Below are 18082 nucleotides of genomic sequence, written 5' to 3' on the forward strand. Positions count from 1 at the left end.
CCGAACTACGTGCAGCCACCAGCACCACCACCACCAGGTCGACCTCAGGTATATATTCGTAATGGTAGGCCCGCACCACCACCTCAGGTACGAGATGATGTCCATATTCCTAAACTGAAATTGAATATTCCACCATTTGAGGGTAGATATGTTCCTGATATATATCTTACTTGGGAGTTAGAAACTGAACAACGTTTTACATGTTTACAATATCCCGAGGAGAGACGGGTTGCTGCTGCTGTTTGTGCTTTCACTAGTTTTGCATGTGTATGGTGGTCTGAACATTGTAGATTATATCCTATTCCCGCTACTTGGGCTGCTTTGAAAACTGCTATGCGTACTCGTTGGGTTCCACCATATTATCAACGTGAATTGCTTCAAAAATTACAGCGCTTAAGACAAGGAAAAAATTCTGTAGAAGAATATTATCAGGAATTACAAACTGGCATGATTAGATGTGGTATTGTTGAGGAGAATGAAGCTATGCTTGCATGTTTTCTGGGTGGATTAAATAGAGAGATTCAGACCATTCTAGACTATAAGGAGTATACTAATATCACTCGTTTATTCCATCTTGCTTGTAAAGCTGAACGTGAAGTGCAGGATCGACAAGCATTGACGCGAACTAACTTTTCTGCAGGCCGACCGTCATCATGGACAACGCGTGTATCTTCTACTTCAACTGCACCAGCACCTCAATTAGGTGCCTCCTCCAGTCGTGATACAAGAAAACAGGCACAACCACCATTATCTGCCAAGAGCGCACCTGCTGGGCCTGCACGGAGTTCTTCTTCTTCCATGGCATCAACAGGGCACACAAGTGATATTATTTGTCGTCGTTGTAAGGGAGGAGGTCATTATGCGAGAGAATGCAAATCTCCGCGTGTGATGATTGCTACCGTGGATGGTGGATATGAGTCTGCTAGTGACTATGATGAGGAGACTTTGGCTCTTATTACACGTGAAGAACATGGTGGAGATGATTCTGATCATGAGACGCAATACATGGCTCCTGAAGACGCTGACAGGTATGAATGTTTAGTTGCTCAGAGTGTTTTGAGTGTGCAGATCACACAAGCTGAGCAAAATCAGAGGCACAATTTGTTCCATACCAAGGGAGTTGTGAAGGAACGTTCTGTGCGCGTCATTATAGACGGAGGGAGCTGCAACAACTTGGCTAGCATGGAGATGGTGGAGAAGCTTTCTCTCACCACAAGACCACATCCACATCCTTACTACATCCAATGGTTCAACAACAGCGGCAAGGTTAAGGTAACACGTACTGTTCGTGTGCATTTTAATATATCTACATATGCTGATTATGTTGATTGTGATGTGGTACCTATGCAAGCATGTTCCTTATTACTTGGTAGACCATGGCAATTTGATAAAAATTCTGTACACCATGGTAGAAACAATCACTATACTCTTGTTCATAAGGATAAAAATATTACTTTGCTTCCTATGACTCCTGATTCCATTTTGAAAGATGATATTAATAGAGCTAATAAAGCACAGCAGGAGAAGAATAAGAGTGAAAATCAGATTGTGGCAAAAGAATTTGAGCAACAAATGAAGCCTAATAATAAACCATCTAGTGTTGCTTCTGAAATTAAATTGAAAAGTGCATGTTTATTTGCCACCAAATCTGATATTGATGAGCTAGATTTCAGCAAATCTGTTTGCTATGCTTTTGTGTGCAAAGAGGCATTATTTTCATTCGAGGACGTGCCTTCCTCTTTGCCTCCTGCTGTCACTAACATTTTGCAGGAGTTTGCTGACGTTTTTCCACAAGACGTGCCACCGGGATTACCGCCTATTCGAGGGATTGAGCATCAGATTGACTTAATTCCCGGTGCTTCACTGCCAAACCGTGCATCATACCATACCAATCCAGAGGAGACGAAGGAGATTATGCGTCAAGTACAAGAGCTTCTCGACAAAGGTTATATACGCGAATCCCTTAGTCCTTGTGCTGTTCCTATTATTCTAGTGCCGAAAAAGGATGGTACATCACGTATGTGTGTTGATTGTAGAGGCATTAATAATATTACTGTTCGTTATCGTCATCCTATTCCTAGGCTAGATGATATGCTTGATGAATTGAGTGGCTCTACAATATTCTCCAAAGTTGATTTGCGTAGTGGCTACCATCAAATTCGTATGAAATTGGGAGATGAATGGAAAACAGCATTTAAAACTAAGTTTGGATTATATGAGTGGTTAGTCATGCCTTTTGGGTTAACTAATGCACCTAGTACTTTCATGAGATTAATGAACGAAGTTTTACGTGCTTTCATTGGACGATTTGTGGTAGTTTACTTTGATGACATATTGATTTGTAGCAGATCTTTGGAGGAACATTTGGAACATTTACGTGCTATTTTTATTGCTCTACGTGATGCACGTTTGTTTGGTAACCTTGGGAAGTGCACCTTTTGCACCGACCGAGTATCTTTTCTTGGCTATGTTGTTACTCCACAGGGAATTGAAGTTGATAAAGCCAAGATTGAAGCTATTGAGAGTTGGCCGCAGCCCAAAACGGTCACACAAGTGAGGAGTTTTCTTGGCCTCGCTGGATTCTATAGGCGTTTTGTGAGAGATTTCAGCACCATTGATGCACCTCTCAATGAGCTTACAAAGAAAGATGTGCCTTTTCTTTGGGGTACCGCACAGGAAGAAGCCTTCACGGTATTGAAAGATAAGTTGACACATGCTCCTTTACTCCAACTTCCTGATTTTAATAAGACTTTTGAGCTTGAATGTGATGCTAGTGGAATTGGATTAGGAGGTGTGTTATTACAAGATGGCAAACCTATTGCATACTTTTCTGAAAAATTGAATGGGCCTAGTCTGAATTATTCTACTTATGATAAAGAATTATATGCTCTTGTTCGGACTTTAGAAACATGGCAACATTATTTATGGCCCAAAGAATTTGTTATACATTCTGATCATGAATCTTTGAAACATATTAAAAGTCAAGCTAAACTGAATCGTAGACATGCTAAATGGGTTGAATTCATTGAGACTTTCCCTTATGTCATTAAACACAAGAAGGGAAAAGAAAATGTTATTGCTGATGCATTGTCTCGTCGCTATACTATGCTTTCACAACTTGACTTCAAAATATTTGGTTTGGAGACCATCAAAGATCAATATGTGCATGATGCTGATTTTAAAGATGTAATGCAGAATTGTAAAGAAGGAAGAATGTGGAACAAGTTTGTTGTTAACGATGGATTTGTGTTTCGTGCTAACAAGCTACGCATTCCAGCTAGCTCTGTTCGTCTTTTGTTGTTGCAGGAGGCGCATGGAGGAGGATTAATGGGACACTTTGGCGTGAAGAAGACGGAGGACCTACTTGCTACACATTTCTTTTGGCCAAAGATGAGACGGGATGTTGAGCGTTTTATTGCTCGCTGCACTACATGTCAAAAAGCTAAGTCACGACTCAATCCTCATGGTTTATATATGCCTTTGCCTGTACCTAGTGTTCCTTGGGAGGATATATCTATGGACTTTGTTTTAGGTTTACCTCGAACAAAGAAGGGGAGGGATAGCATATTTGTTGTCGTGGATAGATTCTCGAAAATGGCACACTTTATACCATGTCATAAAAGCGATGATGCTGTTAATGTTGCTGATTTGTTCTTTCGTGAAATTATTCGCTTGCATGGTGTGCCAAATACTATTGTTTCAGATCGTGATACTAAATTTCTTAGCCACTTTTGGAGATGTTTATGGGCTAAGTTGGGGACTAAACTGCTTTTTAGTACTACTTGTCACCCCCAAACTGATGGACAAACTGAAGTAGTCAATAGAACGTTGTCTACTATGCTTAGGGCTGTTTTGAAGAATAATAAGAAAACGTGGGAGGAATGCTTGCCTAATATTGAATTTGCTTATAATCGTTCATTGCATTCTACTACTAAGATGTGCCCTTTTGAAGTTGTGTATGGTTTCCTACCTCGTGCACCTATTGATTTGTTGCCTCTTCCATCTTCGGAGAAGGTTAATTTTGATTCTAAACAACGTGCTGAATTGATTTTTAAAATGCATGAGTTAACTAAGGAAAACATTGAGCGCATGAATGCTAAATATAAACTTGCTGGAGATAAGGGTAGAAAACATGTTGTGTTTGCACCTGGAGATCTTGTTTGGTTACATTTGCGTAAGGATAGATTTCCTGATTTGCGCAAATCAAAGTTAATGCCACGTGCTGATGGTCCTTTTAAGGTGTTAGAGAAAATAAATGATAATGCATATAAACTTGAGCTGCCTGCAGATTTTGGGGTTAGTCCCACTTTTAACATTGCAGATTTGAAGCCTTATTTGGGTGAGGAAAATGAACTTCCGTCGAGGACGACTTCATTTCAAGAAGGGGAGGATGATGAGGACATCAATACAATTGTTACACCCACAGCCCCTGCTGCTATACATACTGGACCAATTACTAGAGCTCGTGCACGCCAACTAAATTACCAGGTACTTTCGTTTCTTGGTAATGATTCTAATGTTCATGAGAATATGATGCTGCCTAAATTGGATACATTTGTTTTGCTTACAAATGAAGGGCCTAGCTTGGAGAAGGATGAACATTGGAGCGAGAACAAACATGGAGATGATGGCATGCGCAAGGGGAACAAGAACGGAGTTACAAGTGATGATTTCAGGACTTTGAAGCCACCATAATGGGTGCATGAAGCCTTGAACGAAATATACAAGATGCCACTTCATAAATTTCGTCCCGAGGCTATTATAGGTGCTGCGTCACCTTTTTATTGGGCCAAGCCCATGTAATTTCGAAATACATAAGTATAGGCTATTTTTAGAGTCCGTATGTGTGGGGAAACAAGAGATAGGGTTGATTTCGGACCCCTCCACCAAGGGCCACGAAATTCCCCTCTCTTCCTCCATATATACAGCCCTTAGGACACCGTTTAGACTTTGGGTTTTGTTTAGATTAAAAGTTCGCCATAGCTGCAACTTCGCGTACTTCGTTTGTGTTCAACGACCAGACAAAGGCGTCACAGAACCCCACCTTGATCAATAAAGCTTTCATCTTATATTCGCAATATCCAGATTGCAATCTCAGTTTCTTGCTTGTTCTTCGTTTGCTCGCAGGAAATAGACCCTCGTGGTCAGGTTGATCGTGCTCCGGCGTGGTCAATAACCTCTCGGAGTTGGTTTAGCGATTGCTAAGGCGCGACGTCCTCGCACGTTCGTAGTCGGATCGTCAAAGTCGACTTCCACCAAAGCGAAATCCATCATCTCATCGAAAGACGGGACACCTCCGCCTCTATCAAACAACAACAACAACAACAACAACAATGACGACGACGACTACCTCCACGTCGCGAAACAGCCCTCCGCCGAGCGAGTCGTCTCCCTCTTGCACCTGGACAAACTGTTGGTGCTGCTATTGATACTTCTGTGGCTCCTGCTGTTGATGCGAAGGAGGATGATTTTGTGGGAGATTACGAGGATGAGGTTGATCAAAATCAGAACTACGTGCAACCACCAGCACCGCAACCACCAGGTCGTCCTCATACAAATAATGGCAATGGTAGGGCTCATCCTCAGGTATGAGATCATGACCATCTCCCTAAACTGAAATTGAATATTCCACCATTTGAGGGTAGATATGTTCCTGATATATATCATACTTGGGAGTTAGAAACTGAAAAATGATTTACATGTTTACAATATCCCGAGGAGAAACGTGTTCCTGCTACTGTTTGTGCATTCACTAGTTTTGCATGTGTATGGTGGTCTGAGCATTGTAGATTATATCCTATTCCAGCTACTTGGGCTGCTTTGAAAACTGCTATGCGTACTCGTTGGGTTCCACCATATTATCAACGTGAATTACTTCAAATATTGCAGCGTTTAAGACAAGGAAAAAATTCTGTAGAAGAATATTATCAGGAATTACAAACTGGCATGATTAGATGTGGTATTGTTGAGGAGAATGAAGCTATGCTTGCATGTTTTATGGGTGGATTAAATAGAGAGATTCAGACCATTCTAGAGTATAAGGAGTATACTAATATAACTCGTTTATTCCATCTTGCTTGTAAAGCTGAACGTGAAGTGCAGGATCGACAGGCATTGGCGCGAACTAACTTTTCTGCAGGTCGATCTTCCTCATGGACACCGTGTGCATCCTCTACTTCCATTACACCAGCACCTCCATCAGGTGCCACCTCCAGCCGTGATACAAGAAAGCAGGCACAACCACCACTATCTGCCAAGAGCACATCTGCCGGGCCTGCGCAGAGCTCTTCTTATTCCATGGCATCAACAGGGCATACAAGTGATATTATTTGCCGTCGTTGTAAGGGAAGATGACATTTTGCGAGAGAATGCCAATCTCAGCGTGTGGTGATTGTTACTGAGGATGGTGGGTATCAATCCGCTAGTGACTATGATGAGGATACTTTGGCTCTTATTAGACATGAAGAACACGATGGAGATGATTCTAATCATGAGACGCAATACATGGCTGCTGAAGATGCTGACAGGTATGAATGTTTAGTTGCTCAACGTGTTTTGAGTGTGCAGGTTACACAAGCTGAGCAAAATCAGAGGCATAATTTGTTCCATACAAAGGGAGTTGTGAAAGAACGTTCTGTTCGCGTCATCATAGATGGAGGGAGCCGCAATAACTTGGTTAGCATGGAGATGGTGGAGAAGCTATCTCTCACCACAAGACCACATCCACATCCTTACTACATCCAATGGTTCAACAACAACGACAAGGTTAAGGTAACACGTATGGTTCGTGTGCATTTTAGTATCTCTACATATGCTGATTATGTTGATTGTGATGTGGTACCTATGCAAGCATGTTCCTTATTACTTGGTAGACCATGGCAATTTGATAAAAAATATGTGCACCATGGTAGAAACAATCAGTATACTCTTGTTCATAAGGATAAAAATATTACTTTGCTTCCTATGACTCCTAATTCCATTTTGAAAGATGATATTAATAGAGCTAATAAAGCAAAACAGGAGAAAAATAAGAGTGAAAATCAGATTGTGGCAAAAGAATTTGAGCAACAAATGAAGCCTAATAATAAACCTTCTAGTGTTGCTTCTGAAATTAAATTGAAAAGTGCATGTTTACTTGCCACCAAATCTGATATTGATGATCTAGATTTTAGCAAATCTGTTTGCTCTGCTTTTGTGTGCAAAGAGGCATTATTTTCATTCGAGGACGTGCCTTCCTCTTTGCCTCCTGCTGTCATTAACATTTTGCAAGAGTTCGCTGACGTCTTTGCACAAGACATGCCACCGGGATTACCACCTATTCGAGGGATTGAGCATCAAATTGACTTAGTTCCCGGTGCATCATTACCCAACCGTGCACCATACCGTACCAATCCAGAGGAGACGAAGGAGATTATGCGTCAAGTACAAGAACTGCTCGACAAAGGTTATATACGCGAATCCCTTAGTCCTTGTGTTGTTCCTATCATTTTAGTGCCGAAAAAGGATGGTACATCGCGTATCTGCGTTGATTGTAGAGGCATTAATAATATTACTATTCGTTATCGTCATCCTATTCGTAGGCTAGATGATATGCTTGATGAATTGAGTGGCTCTACAATATTCTCCAAAGTTGTTTTGCGTAGTGGATACCATCAAATTCATATGCAATTGGGAGATGAATGGAAAACAACATTTAAAACTAAGTTTGGATTATATGAGTGGTTAGTCATGCCTTTTGGGTTAACTAATGCACCTAGTACTTTCATGAGATTAATGAACGAAGTTTTACGTGCTTTCATTGGACGATTTGTGGTAGTTTACTTTGATGACATATTGATTTATAGCAAATCTTTGGAGGAACATTTGGAACATTTACGCGTTGTTTTATTGCTCTACGTGATGCACGTTTGTTTGGTAACCTTGGAAAGTGCACCTTTTGCACCGACCGAGTATCTTTTCTTGGCTATGTTGTTACTCCACAGGGAATTGAAGTTGATAAAGCCAAGATTGAAGCTATTGAGAGTTGGCCGCAGCCCAAAACGGTCACACAAGTGAGGAGTTTCCTTGGCCTCGCTGGTTTCTATAGGCGTTTTGTGAGAGATTTCAGCACCATTGCTGCACCTCTCAACGAGCTTACAAAGAAGGATGTGCCTTTTGTTTGGGGTACCGCACAGGAAGAAGCCTTCATGGTATTGAAAGATAAGTTGATACATGCTCCTTTACTCCAACTTCCTGATTTTAATAAGACTTTTGATCTTGAATGTGATGCTAGTGGAATTGGATTAGGAGGTGTGTTATTACAAGATGGCAAACCTGTTGCATACTTTTATGAAAAATTGAGTAGGCCTAGTCTGAATTATTCTACTTATGATAAAGAATTATATGCTCTTGTTCGGACCTTAGAAACATGGCAACATTATTTATGGCCCAAGGAATTTGTTATACATTCTGATCATGAATCTTTGAAACACATTAAAAGTCAAGCAAAACTGAACCGTAGACATGCTAAATGGGTTGAATTCACTGAGACTTTACCTTATGTCATTAAACACAAGCAGGGTAAAGAAAATGTTATTGCTGATGCATTGTCTCGTCGTTATACTATGCTTTCACAACTGGACTTTAAAATATTTGGTTTGGAGACCATCAAAGATCAATATGTGTATGATGCTGAATTTAAAGATGTATTGCAGAATTGTAAGGAAGGGAGAACTTGGAACAAGTTTGTTCTTAACGATGGATTTGTGTTTCTTGCTAACAAGCTATGCATTCCAGCCAGCTCTGTTCGTCTTTTGTTGTTGCAGGAGGCGCATGGAGGAGGATTAATGGGACACTTTGGCGTCAAGAAGACGGAGGATATACTTGCTACACATTTCTTTTGGCCAAAGATGAGACGGGATGTTGAACATTTTGTTGCTCGCTGCACTACATGTCAAAAAGCTAAGTCACGACTCAATCCTCATGGTTTATATATGCCTTTGCCTGTACCTAGTGTTCCTTGGGAGGATATATTTATGGACTTTGTTTCAGGTTTACCTCGAACAAAGAAGGGGAGGGATAGCATATTTGTTGCCGTGGATAGGTTCTAAAAAATGGCACACTTTATACCCATGTCATAATAGCAATGATGCTGTTAATGTTGCTGATTTGTTCTTTCGTGAAATTATTCGCTTGCATGGTGTGCCAAATACTATTGTTTCAGATCGTGATACTAAATTTCTTAGCCACTTTTGGAGATGTTTATGGGCTAAGTTGGGGACTAAACAACTTTTTAGTACTACTTGTCACCCCCAAACTGATGGACAAACTGAAGTAGTCAATAGAACATTGTCTACTATGCTTAGGGCTATTTTGAAGAATAATAAGAAAATGTGGGAAGAATGCTTGCCTCATATTGAATTTTCTTATAATCGTTTATTGCATTCTACTACTAAGATGTGCCCTTTTGAAATTGTGTATGGTTTCCTACCTCGTGCACCTATTGATTTGTTGCCTCTTCCATCTTCGGAGAAGGTTAATTTTGATGCTAAAGAACGTGTTGAATTGATTTTAAAAATGCATGAGTTAACTAAGGAAAACATTGAGCGTATGAATGCTAAATATAAACTTGCTGGAGATAAGGGTAGAAAACATGTTGTGTTTGCACCTGGAGATCTTGTTTGGTTACATTTGCGTAAGGATAGATTTCCTAATTTGCACAAATCAAAGCTAATGCCACGTGCTGATGGTCCTTTTAAGGTGTTAGAGAAAATAAATGATAATGCATATAAACTTGAGCTGCCTACAGATTTTGGGGTTAGTCCCACTTTTAACATTGCAGATTTGAAGCCTTATTTGGGTGAGGAAGATGAGCTTTCGTCGAGGACGACTTCATTTCAAGAAGGGGAGGATGATGAGGACATCAATACCATTGTTACACCCACAGCCCCTGCTGTTATACATACTGGACCAATTACTAGAGCTCGCGCACACCAATTGAATTATCAGGTACTTCTGTTTCCTGGTAACGATTCTAATGTTCATGAGAATATGATGCTGCCTAAATTGGATACATTTGTTTTGCTTACAAATGAAGGGCCTAACTTGGACAAGAAAGATGAACCTTGGAGCAAGTTCAAGCATGGAGATGATGGCATGCGCAAGGGGAACAAGAACAGAGTTACAAGTAATGATTCCAGGACTTTGAAGCCACCATAATGAGTGCATGAAGCCTTGGACGAAATATACAAGATGCCACTTCATAAGTTTCGTCCAGAGGCTATTCTAGGTGTTGCGTCACCTTATTATTGGGCCAAGCCCATGTATTTTCGAAGTACTTAAGTATATGCTGTTTTTAGAGTCCGTATGTGTGGGGAAACAAGAGTTAGGGTTGGTTTCGGACCCCTCCACCAAGGGCCACGAAATTCCCCCTCTCTCCTCCATATATACAGCCCTTAGGGCATCGTTTAGACTTTGGGTTTTGTTTAGATTAAAAGTTCGCCATAGCTACAACTTCGCGTACTTCGTTTGTGTCCAACGACCAGACCAAGACGTCACAGAACCCCACCTTGATCAATAAAGCTTTCATCTTATATTCGCAATATCCAGATTGCAATCTCAGTTTCTTGCTTGTTCTTTGTTTGCTCACAGGAAACAAACCCTCGTGGTCAGGTTGATCGTGCTCCGGCGTGGTCAATAACCCCTCAGAAGTTGGTTTAGCGATTGCTAAGGCGTGATGTCTCGCACGTTCGTAGTCGGATCGTCAAGGTCGACTCCCACAGAAACGATAGCCACCGTCTCATCGAAACATCGGGACACCTTTGCCTCTATCAACATCACTATAAGCCTTGCAGGAAATGTGACTAATGAGTTAGTTGCGGGATGATGCATTATGGAACGAGTAAAGAGACTTGCCAGTGATGAGATTGAACTAGGTATGATGATACCATGATCGAATCTCGGGGAAGTAACATACCGATGACAAAGGGAACAGCGTATGTTGTTATGCGGTTTAACCGATAAAGATCTTCATAGAATATGTAGGAACCAATATGAGCATCCAGGTTCCGCTATTGGTTATTGACCGGAGATGTGTCTCGGTCATGTCTACATAGTTCTCGAACTCGTAGGGTCCGCACGCTTAACGTTCGATGATGATATGTATTATGAGTTATGTGATTTGATGTACCAATGGTTGTTCCGAGTCCCGGATGTGATCACAGACATGACGAGGAGTCTTGAAATGGCCGAGACATAAAGATTCATATATTGGAAGGCTACATTCGGACACCGGAATGGTTCGGTCATTTCAGATAAGTTTCGGAGTACCGGGGGTTACCGGAACCCCCTCCGGAAAGTTATTGGGCCTCATGGGCTTAATGGTGGAAGAGAGGAGGCATGCCAAGGTGTGGCGCCCCCCTAGCCCAAACTGATTTGGCCTAGGGCTAGGGGGGCGGCCCCCCTTTCTTTCTCTTCTTCCTCTCCTTCCTTCTTCTCCTACTAGGACTAGGAAAGGGGGAAACCTACTCCTACTAGGAGTAGGATTCCCCCCTTGGGCGCGCCCCTTGTGGCCTGCCCTCCTCCTCCTCCCCTCCTTTATATATGGGGGAAGGGGGCACTCCATAGACACACAAGTTGATCTTTTAGTCGTGTGCGGTGCCCCCTCCACAGTTACACACCTCAGTCATATTGTCGTAGTGCTTTGGCAAAGCCCTGCGCCGGTAACGTCATCATCACCATCACCACGCCTTCGTGCTCATGGGACTCTCCCTCGGCCTTAACTAGATCAAGAGTTCGAGGGACGTCATCAAGCTGAACGTGTGCTGATCGCGGAGGTGCCGTGCGTTCGGTACTTGGATCGGTTGGATCGCGAAGACGTTCGATTACATCAACCGCGTTACTAAACGCTTCCGCTTTCGGTCTACGAGGGTACGTAGACACACTCTCCCCTCTCGTTGCTATGCATCTCCTAGATAGATCTTGCGTGATTGTAGGAATTTTTTTGAAATACTGCGTTCCCCAATAGTGGCATCAGAGCCAGGTCTATGCGTAGATGTTATACGCACGAGTAGAACACAAAGAGTTGTGGGCAATAATAGTGATACTTCTTACCAACATGTCATACTTTGATTCGGCGGTATTGTTGGATGAAGCGACCCAGACCGACATTACATGACCGCGTTCATGGGACTGGTTCTACCGCCGTGCTTCGCACACAAGTGGCTAGTGGGTGTCTGTTTCTCCAGCTTTAGTTGAATCGAGTTTGACTACACCCGATCCTTATTGAAGGTTAAAACATCACACTTGATGAAAAATCGTTGTGGTTTTAATGGGTACGTAAGAATGGTTCTTGCTAGAAGCCCGTAGCAGCCACGTAAAACTTGCAACAACAAAGTAGAGGACGTCTAACTTGTTTTTGTAGGGCATGTTGTGATGTGATATGGTCAAGGCGTGATGAGATATAAATTGTTGTATGAGATGATCATGTTTTGTTAAAGTTATTGGCAACTGGTAGGAGCCTTATGGTTGTCTCTTTATTGCATAAGATGCAAGCGCCACACAATTGCTTTACTTTATCGCTATGCGATAACAATATTTGCAAAAGCAATAGTTGGCGAGACGACCATGTGACGACACGTTGATAGAGATCAAGATGATGGAGATCATGGTGTCATGCCGGTGATGATGGAGATCATGACGGTACTTTGGATATGGAGATCAAAGGCACAAGATGATAATGTCCATATCATGTCACATATTTTGATTGCATGTGATGTTTATCTTTTATGCATCTTATTTTGCTTAGTGCAACAATTGCATTATGAGATGATCCCTTACTAAAATTTCAAGGTATAAGTGTTCTCCCTGAGTATGCACCGTTGCGACAGTTCGTCGTGCCGAGACACCACGTGATGATCGGGTGTGATAAGCTCTACGTTCACATACAATGGGTGCAAGCCAGTTTTGCACACGCAGAATACTCGGGTTAAACTTGACGGGCCTAGCATATGCAGATATGGCCTCAGAACACTAAGACCGAAAGGTCGAGCGTGAATCATATAGTACATATGATCAACATAGTGATGTTCACCATTGAAAACTACTCCATTTTGAAGGAAATATGCCCTAGAGGCAATAATAAAGTTATTATTTATTTCCTTATATCATGATAAATGTTTATTATTCATGCTAGAATTGTATTAACCGGAAACATGATACATGTGTGAATACATAGACAAACAAAGTGCCACTAGTATGCCTCTACTAGACTAGCTCGTTAATCAAAGATCGTTATGTTTCCTAGCCATAGACATGAGTTGTCATTTGATTAACGAGATCACATCATTAGGAGAATGATGTGATTGACTTGACCCATTCCGTTAGCTTAGCACTTGATCGTTTAGTTTGTTGCTATTGCTTTGTCATGACTTATACATGTTCCTATGACTATGAGAGTCTGCAACTCCCGTTTATCGGAGGAACACTTTGTGTGCTACCAAACGTCACAACGTAACTGGGTGATTATAAAGGTGCTCTACAAGTGTCACCAAAGGTACTTATTGGGTTGGCGTATTTCGAGATTAGGATTTGTCACTCCGATTGTCGGAGAGGTATCTCTGGGCCCACTCGGTAATACACATCACTTAAGCCTTGCAAGCATTACAACTAATGAGTTAGTTGCGGGATGATGTATTACGGAACGAGTAAACAGACTTGCCGGTAACGAGATTGAACTAGGTATTGAGATACCTACAATTGAATCTCGGGCAAGTAACATACCGATGACAAAGGGAACAACGTATGTTGTTATGTGGTTTGATCGATAAAGATCTTCATAGAATATGTAGGAGCCATATGAGCATCCAGGTTCCGCTATTGGTTATTGACCGGAGACATGTCTCGGTCATGTCTACATAGTTCTCGAACCCGTAGGGTCCGCACGCTTAAAGTTCGATGATGGTTATATTATGAGTTTATGTGTTTGATGTACCGAAGGTAGTTCGGAGTCCCGTATGTGATCACGGAAATGACAAGGAGTCTCGAAATGGTCGAGACATGAAGTTTGATATATTGGACGACTATATTCGGACACCGGAATGGTTCTGGGGGTTATCGGATATATACCAAAGTACCGCGGGGTTACCGGAACCCCCCGGAGGTTAATGGGCCTCATGGGCCCAATTGGTGGAAGAGTAGAGGCGGTCAAGGGGCAGCCGCACGCCCCTCCCCTCCCAAGTCCGAATTGGACTAGGAAAGGGGGCGCCCCCCCTTTCCTTTCTCCCTCTTTCTCCTTCCCTCTCCTCTCCTACTCCAACATGGAAAGGGGGGAGTCCTACTCCCGGTGGGAGGACTCCTCATGGGGCGCGCCAAGGGTGGCCGGCCCCTCCCCCTCCTCTACTCCTTTATATACGGGGAGGGAGGCACCCCCTAGAGACACAACAATTGATCTCTTGGATCTTTTAGCCATGTGCGGTGCCCCCTCCACCATAATCCACCTCGATCATATCGTAGCGGTGCTTAGGCGAACCCTGCGTCGGTGGAACATCATCATCGTCACCACGCTGTCGTGCTGAAGGAACTCTCCCTCAAAGCTCGGCTGGATTAGAGTTCAAGGGACGTCATTGAGTTGAACGTGTGCAGAACTCGGAGGTGTCGTGCGTTCGGTGCTTGATCGGTCGGATCGTGAAGACGTTCGACTACATCAGCCGCGTTGTGCTAACGCTTCCGCTTTTGGTCTACGAGGGTACACACTCTCCCATCTTGTTGCTATGCATCACCATGATCTTGCGTGTGCGTAGGAATTTTTTTGAAATTACTACGTTCCCCAACAGTGGCATTTGAGCCAGGTTTTATGCGTTGATGTTATGTGCACGAGTAGAACACAAGTGAGTTGTGGGCGATACAAGTCATACTGCTTACCAACATGTCATACTTTGGTTCGGCGGTATTGTTGGATGAAGCAGCCCGGACTGACATTACGGGTACGCTTACACGAGACTGGTTCTACCGACGTGCTTTGCACATAGGTGGCTGGCGGGTGTCAGTTTCTCCAACTTTAGTTGAACCGAGTGTGGCTATGCCTGGTCCTTGAGAAGGTTAAAACATCACCAACTTGACGAACTATCGATGTGGTTTTGATGCGTAGGTAAGAACGGTTCTTGCTCAGCTTGTAGCAGCCATGTAAAACTTGCAACAACAAAGTAGAGGACGTCTAACTTGTTTTTGCAGGGCATGTTGTGATGTGATATGGTCAAGGCATGATGCTATATTTTATTGTATGAGATGATCATGTTTTGTAACCGAGTTATCGACAACTTGTAGGAGCCATATGGTTGTCGCTTTATTGTATGCAATGCAATCGTCCTGTAATGCTTTACTTTATCACTAAGCGATAGCGATAGTCGTGGAAGCATAAGTTGGCGAGACGACAACGATGCTACGATGGAGATCAAAGTGTCGCGCCGGTGACAATGGTGATCATGATGGTGCTTCGGAGATGAAGACCACAAGCACAAGATGATGATGGCCATATCATATCACTTATATTGATTGCGTGTGATGTTTATCTTTTATACATCTTATCTTGCTTTGATTGACAGTAGTATTATAAGATGATCTCTCACTAAATTATCAAGGCATAAGTGTTCTCCCTGAGTATGCACCGTTGCGAAAGTTATTCGTGCTGAGACACCACGTGATGATCGGGTGTGATAGGCTCTACGTTCAAATACAACGGGTGCAAAACAGTTGCACACGCGGAATACTCAGATTAAACTTGACGAGCCTAGCATATGCAGATATGACCTCGAAACACTGAGACCGAAAGGTCGAGCGTGAATCATATAGTAGATATGATCAACATAGTGATGTTCACCATTGAAACTACTCCATCTCACATGATGATCGGACATGGTTTAGTTGATTTGGATCACGTGATCACTTAAAGGATTAGAGGGATGTCTATCTAAGTGGGAATTCTTTAGTAATATGATTAATCGAACTTAAATTTATCATGGACATAGTACCTGATAGTTTTTTGCTTATCTATGTTGATTGTAGATAGATGGCTCGTGCTATTGTTCCGTTGAATTTTAATGCGTTCCTTGATAAAGCAAAGTTGAAAGATGGTGGTAGCAATTACACGGACTGGGTCCGTAACTTGAGGATTATCCTCATTGTTGCACAGAAGAATTACGTCCTAGAAGCACCACTAGGTGCTAGGCCTGCTGCAGATGCCGCTGATAATGTTAAGAACATTTGGCAGAGTAAAGCTGATGACTACTCGATAGTTCAGTATGCCATGCTTTACGGCTTAGAACCGGGACTTCAACGACGTTTTGAACGTCATGGAGCATATGAGATGTTCCAGGTTGAAGTTAATATTTCAAGCAAATGCCCGGATTGAGAGGTATGAAGTCTCCAATAAGTTCTATAGCTGCAAGATGGAGGAGAATAGTTCTGTCAGTGAACATATACTCAAAATGTCTGGGTATCATAATCACTTGACTCAACTGGGAGTTAATCTTCCTGTTGATAGTGTCATTGACAAAGTTCTTCAATCACTGCCACCAAGCTACAAAAGCTTTGTGATGAACTATAATATGCAAGGGATGGATAAGAGAATTCCCGAGCTCTTCGCAATGTTAAAGGCTGCGGAGGTAGAAATCAAAAAGGAGCATCAAGTGTTGATGGTCAACAAGACCACTAATTTCAAGAAAAAGGGTAAAGGGGAGAAGAAAGGGAACTTCAAGAAGAACGACAAACAAGTTGCTGCTCAAGAGAAGAAACCCAAGTCTGGACCTAAGCCTGAAATTGAGTGCTTCTACTACAAACAGACTGGTCACTGGAAGCGGAACTGCCCCAAGTATTTGGCGGATAAGAAAGATGGCAAGATGAACAAAGGTATATGTGATATACATGTTATTGATGTATACCTTACTAATGCTCGTAGTAGCACCTGGGTATTTGATATTGGTTCTGTTGCTAATATTTGCAACTCGAAACAGGGACTACGTATTAAGCGAAGATTGGCTAAGGACGAGGTGACGATGCGCGTGGGAAATGGTTCCAAAGTCGATGTGATCGCAGTCGGCATGCTACCTCTACATCTACCTTCGGGATTAGTTTTAGACCTGAATAATTGTTATTTGGTGCCAGCGTTAAGCATGAACATTATATCTGGATCTTGTTTGATGCGAGACGGTTATTCATTTAAATCAAAGAATAATGGTTGTTCTATTTATATGAGTAATATCTTTTATGGTCATGCACCCTTGAAGAGTGGTCTATTCTTATTGAATCTCGATAGTAGTGATACACATATTCATAATATTGAAGCCAAAAGATGCAGGGTTGATAATGATAATGCAACTTATTTATGGCATTGCCATTTAGGTCATATTGGTGTAAAGCGCATGAAGAAACTCCATACCGATGGACTTTTGGAACCACTTGATTATGATTCACTTGGTACTTGCGAACCGTGCCTCATGGGCAAGATGACTGAAACGCCGTTCTCCGGAACTATGGAGCAAGCAACAAATCTGTTGGAAATCATACATACAGATGTATGTGGTCCAATGAATGTTGAGGCTCGTGGCGGGTATCGTTATTTTCTCATCTTCACAGATGATTTAAGCAGATATGGGTATATCTACTTAATGAAACATAAGTCCGAAACATTTGAAAAGTTCAAAGAATTTCAGAGTGAAGTTGAAAATCATCATAACAAGAAAATAAAGTTTCTACGATCTGATCGTGGAGGATAATATTTGAGTTACGAGTTTGGTCTTCATTTGAAACAATGCGGAATAGTTTCGCAACTCACGCCACCCGGAACACCATAGCGTAATGGTGTGTCCGAACGTCGTAATCGTACTTTACTAGATATGGTGCGATCTATGATGTCTCTTACTGATTTACCGCTATCATTTTGGGGTTATGCTTTAGAGACGGCTGCATTCACGTTAAATAGGGCACCATCGGAATCCGTTGAGATGACGCCTTATGAACTGTGGTTTGGCAAGAAACCAAAGTCGTCGTTTCTTAAAATTTGGGGCTGCGATGCTTATGTGAAAAAACTTCAACCTGATAAGCTCGAACC

Source organism: Triticum dicoccoides, chromosome 6A (genome assembly GCF_002162155.2).
Source record: "Triticum dicoccoides isolate Atlit2015 ecotype Zavitan chromosome 6A, WEW_v2.0, whole genome shotgun sequence".
NCBI lineage: Eukaryota > Viridiplantae > Streptophyta > Magnoliopsida > Poales > Poaceae > Triticum > Triticum dicoccoides.